Source organism: Cebus imitator, unplaced genomic scaffold, assembly GCF_001604975.1.
Source record: "Cebus imitator isolate Cc_AM_T3 unplaced genomic scaffold, Cebus_imitator-1.0 Scaffold228, whole genome shotgun sequence".
Classification (NCBI taxonomy): Eukaryota; Metazoa; Chordata; class Mammalia; order Primates; family Cebidae; genus Cebus; species Cebus imitator.
The window spans coordinates 2,998,467-3,003,835 of NW_016107543.1; the positions used below are offsets into that span (position 1 = coordinate 2,998,467).

Here is a 5,369-nt window from a genome sequence, read left to right on the forward strand (position 1 = left end):
TTTTTATTAGAGACAGGGTTTCACCATGTTGGCCAGGCTGGTCTCGAACTCCTGACCTCAGGTGATCCACCTGCCTCAGCCTCTGAAAGTGCTGTTATTACAGGTGTAAGCCACCACACCTGTGACAACCATTCTTTACTCACCCTTTGAGTGGCAAAATCAGTCCTCAGGAGGATAAATCTGGGCGAGCAGCCCACTAAGGCTCTGGAAGCAAAACTGTGGTCATTTGGGCAGAGAATTACAGCACCCTGGGTGTCTAGGGCATGGTCTAAACAGGGAGTCAAGGACTTGTGTTCCAAAGGGAAGAGTGTGGCTAAAGGAGGGTCAGATCATGTCCCCCTATGGTTGGTATTGCCTATGGCCTTTCTCCTTTGCCATATACTCAATCCACACCCCTCCCTTCAGCTCCCTTGGTGCCTGCCTAAGTGATACCACTGGGGTGTAGTGTGTATACAAAACAGCTGCCAAACATGTGTTGCCAAAGCTTCTAAAGCAGGAAGGAGGGACAACACAGATTTCTCACCTTCACCTTCCAGACGGCCCCCCGTTACTCCACGCACACTTGAGACTGCCTCGAACCCTGCTTCTCCTCAGTCTCACGTATCTGACTTCCCTTCTTCTCCCAGGCCCTCACTCTACCTTCGCCTGCTCCCCTGTTCTTATTCTGTGTCTGTTTCTGCAGCCTGAGGCCCCCCGATCTGCAGCCATTCCTGGATCATCCTGGAGCTCCTGTCGCATCCCTCAGAGCCCAAATTGCCTCTCTTGGAGAGAAGCTGTCAACTCTGTGACTGCTCCTGGCTGAGTTAGTGGGTGCTGGGTCCAGTCCACACAGGACTGGGGACTATTTGGGCCCTAAGGATGGTGATATTCTGAGCTCAAACCATTCCCTCTGGCAGAGAGCCTGGCAGATTTCTAGGGAGGTGCCTCCTCCCCACTTCGCAGTGACAGGGAGGCGGCTTTTGTAGTCAGGCCATCTGCCTTCTCTGTCTCCCCACCTCCCACCAGCAGCCCTTTCTCTAGGCTTGGCAAGGTTTCCCCAAAGGCTGGACTCATATGTACAAGGACTCCCTTAGCTCTGGGCAAGGACCATTTTAAATTTCTCCACTTTGACCTTCCTGCCTCTCTAGTCTGTAAACATCAGAGGCAGCCTTTCCTATACCACCTCTTCCTTCCATACCACAATATCTTCCTAGGGATCCCCTTGAGCTGTCTGGCTCACTGCAAGCACAGGACCCCATGATAATCCTCCAAAGAGTGAAAATAGAGATGCTAACATTTCCTTTGGGTGTACAACAAATAGCCCTCCGGCCCATCTCAAAGCCCCTTCCTACTTTCCCTACTTTCTTTTGCTATTCATTTCCTCTCAACGGGGACGGGGCTGAGCTTCCACCTCTGCTGTCCTAGCCCCAAGCCCCAAGCTCCTTCTTCATCTTGTTGGCTACCCTGGCTAGAGAGAGAAGAGGGGCAGGTGGAAGTCAACCAGTCAGAGTGACATGGCAACACCTGGAGAAGTGTCAGAAAAGTAGCTAGGCCAGAGTGAGGTAAGAGGCAGCGAGAAACAGGGTCCTGGGTACCCAAGGGGAAGGGGACATTCCTTATCTATCTAGGCTAGAAAACAGTATAAGGAAAAGTGGCAAGAGTCCAGACCCAAAAACCCAGAAACACTGAAATCGTTGGTAAGCATACAAGGCACTGAGGGTGTCAGCCTCCCTTCTCTCCATAGGGAAACTGAGTCATTCCTTTTCCCGAAGTGGAACATTTTTCTCTGGAAGCTTGCCTGGGTCCCCCCACTATGGGCAGCAGGTGGATGGGAAAAGAAAGACAGTCATTCCCACACACTCATACACAGCTGGCTCCAAACCAGTTTCTCCTCATACCAGTCACCAAAGCAAAATCCCTTCTTTCTATCTATCTGGGGGAGAGGGTGATGGAAAAGAGGCTGCAAGGTGGCTGCACCTCAGGGACTCAGCTCAGGGTGTCACTCCCACCCACAGTGCCTGTCCCCCACAGTTGCCTGTCTCTGTCTTCCCACTACCCCTGGAGAGTGAAAGGCAGAATTTGAATCAACTCTTGGAGTGGCTTCCCCTCTAACACCCTGAAGGATGGCCTTCCCTCTCCATATTCCCCGCACAGAGAAGAGAAGTGCTGTGAACCTGAGGCCTGGACCAGACAGCGGCTGGGAAGGGAGGTCAGCCTCCATTTCCTTTGTATCGCCCCTCCCTCCAGGCCCTGAGAGCTGCTCTACTTTCTACTTTTGGCTTCCATATCATACTGTCCCGTCCTCTCCTTTAACTGGAGGAGATACTGCAGAAAAGGTAAGCCCCAAACTCTGATGGCAAGGGAGACTTCCTTGCTCCCCCTCCTCTCCTCTCTCCTGCTGGCAAAAACAGGATGAGAAGACTGTAAGGCAAAGTGAAACCAGAAGCTGGGAGCATTTGGGGAATCTAATACTTGGCACGTATTAAATGCTTTAAAAAAAGGTGTCAGATGAATGAATAAAGGTAGGAGAAACCCTGAAAGACAGCCTGGAAAAGGTGTCAGCTTCTTTTTCCATTTCTTGCCTCAGCTACCAAAAGCAAGCCTCAGCCAGTCCTGGTCCCTTCCCTGGCTCCCTCTTTTGTGACCCATAGCAAGGGCGCCTGATGGGACAAAGGGGAGAATTAAATGGTCACTTTCTCTTACCAGGGTACTTGTTTGCTAATTTCCCAATCTCTCACCTGCCTCATCCTCCCAAGTAGCTAGGACTGAAGGTGCAGTGCACGCCACCACACCCAGATCATTTGTGGGTTTTTTTTTTTTTTTGGAGATACGGGGGTCTCATTATGTTGCCCAGGCTGGTCTTGAACTCCTGACCTGAAGAGATCCTGCCACCTCAGCCTCCCAAAGTACCGGTAATGTGAGCCACCTTGCCCAGCCTGCTCTCCAACTTTCCTTCCTCCGTTTCCACCACTCTTCTTGATTGGGAAATCCCTCAGAGGGAGAAACATCTGAGCTTTGAGTTCTCTTAGCTGCCGGAGCCTCAGTTTCCTCTGCTGTCTTTTCAAAGCACCCCCAGTAAGTTCAGCTCTATCTGCAGAGTCTAGAGGTGTATGCTGGATGTGCCATCACTTGCTGACCTAGGCCCAGGAGGTCAAGGTGAGCTAGGGGAGGGGAATTTCTGAGGCCAGGCCACAGAGCTTGTTCCAGGGTGGCTGGTAGAGGGGCCTGTCTCCTGTTTCCCCAAACTGTTAGAGATGTGTAAGGCTTCTGGGCAGGGGTAGAAGATGCTGTGTGGGGTCTCAGCTGCCAGACTTTGAAAAAAAAACCTCTTCAGAAAGATATCTGGTTACCTTGTTTCCTAGGGGTCGTATCCTCAAGAAATCTTGGGGTGCTTCCTAGCAACAGTCTGGAAGGAAGGGAGGGAGAGACGGAGGAAGAGAGGGAGGGGCCTGGGCATGGCTGTTCTGATGGGAGCCCAGAGAACAGGCTGTTCCTGCTACCTCCTTGGCAATGGAAATCTCAGCTGCAGGGGCCATCAGACATATCCCCTTGGAGGGTCTATCCATCCTTATTCATGCTGCCCCTACCCTTCTGATAGATTCAGGGAATGCGCTGAAGCAGAGGTGGGGAATGGGAGGGGACAGCCCTGGTGGGGGGTTTCATGACAAGGACAGAGCAGGAGCCGAGGATGAACTGAATCTAAGAAGAGCTAGCAGCTTCAATAAATGGGTGGGCAGGGTGAGTGGGGTGGGAAGACGGATGATGCAACACAGGGACAGGGGCTCTAAGCCCAGACCTGGGCTGGATCCTGGCACCTGGGCAGAGGCCTGCTTTGAAGGCAGTGTGCCCTTCACTTTGTCCTGCCCAGATCTGTCACCAGTCCATACTGGGAGCCCAGGAAAGAGAGAGAAGTAAAGAGAAGACGGGGGTGGCCAGCACGGTGGCTCATGCCTGTAATCCCAGCACTTTGGGAGGCCAAGGCAGGAGGATTACTTGAGGCCAGGAGTTCAAGACCAGCCTGACCAACATGGTGAAATGCCGTCTCTACCAAAATATAAAAAAATAAAAAACAATTAGCTGGGCATGCTAACACATGCCTACAATCCCAGCTACTTGGGAGGGTGGGACATGAAAAGCCCTTGAACTCAGGAGGCAGAGGTTGCAGTGAGCCAAGATTGTGCCACTGCACCCCAGCCTGGGCAAAAGAGGAAGACTCTGTCTCAAATAATGATAATAATAAATTTTTAAAAGGAGAAGATGGGGGTTGGGCATAGTGGTTCACACCTGTAATCCCAGCACTTTGGGAGACCGAGGCGGATGGATAATCTGAGGTCAGTAGTTCAAGACCAGCCTAACCAACATGGAGAAACCCTGTCTCTACTAAAAAAATACAGAATTAGCCAGCATGGTGGCACATGCCTGTAGTCCCAGCTACAGGGACACTAAGGCAGGAGAATCACTTGAACCCAGGAGGTGGAGGTTGCAGTGAACCGAGATCGCAGCATTGCACTCCAGCCTGGGCAACAAAAAAAAAACTCCGTCTAAAAAAAAAAAAAAAAAAAAAAAAAAAAAGGAGTTGGGGAGAGATGGAAATGGTAAACCCTTGTCTTTGAGTGCCCTACTCTGCCCCTCAGGAAAAAAAAAAAGTGAATCAGAAGGCACATCGCTTTATATGGCTTTGGGTCTAGGATTTCAGAAAGTCTTTCCCACACAATATTATAGGGCCTTGCATCAAAGAGAGATATGGTGGGGAAAGCCAGGATGGAAGGGAGACAAAACCACAGCACCTTCCTCCTCCGCCTCTGGACTCCATCACTCCGGCCCTGATCCAGATTACTGCTGGCCCTCCCCACTGCCTCCTAGTTCTGTCTTTGTGATGCAGAGTATAAATGTATCTCATGCATCAGGATTCCCTCCCAGCTCCTTAGGCAGCCCAATCCCAAGGGACTAGTTCCATACAGGGTAGAGCACAGACCCCAAGCACTACACACTGCAGCCGTGCACCCCAGGGTTTCGGCCAAACCTGATCACCAAGGAGGTGGCACCGACTGGCAGACAGCCACCCTCAGTGCACCTCATTCTGCTCACTGCACTGGCTCTGCACACTGCAGCCTCCTGCCCCACACTGCAGCTGTTGCTTGTCTCTCGTGAGCCCAGACTAAACACAGGTTCGCTTACCGCATGGAGACTCTGCACGCTGCTACCTCAATTCCCCATTCTACCTGCCACTGCAAATCACAGGCTCCCTTCACCTATGGCATGCCCTCAACACCACCGCTGCACTCTGCATGCCATGGATTTCATCCCAGCTGCTTTTCTCATCTCCATGGTTCCAGGGACCCCCAGAGAGGTACCCTCCCCTCCGCTAAGCATTACAAATTCCAGTATCC

At 51.7% G+C, this 5,369-nt stretch overlaps 1 protein-coding gene across 1 annotated transcript in view; it reads right to left on the reverse strand.

Annotated features, from left to right (window-relative positions):
* Positions 1-2,635, reverse strand: part of MED24 (mediator complex subunit 24) — a 40,375-nt gene extending 37,740 nt beyond the window's left edge. Inside the window, exon 1 of the mRNA XM_037727377.1 lies at positions 2,562-2,635. The gene's annotated coding sequence lies outside the window, so the exon portion shown is untranslated. The remainder of the gene's footprint in view (positions 1-2,561) is intronic.
* Between the last annotated feature and the right edge of the window lie 2,734 nt (positions 2,636-5,369).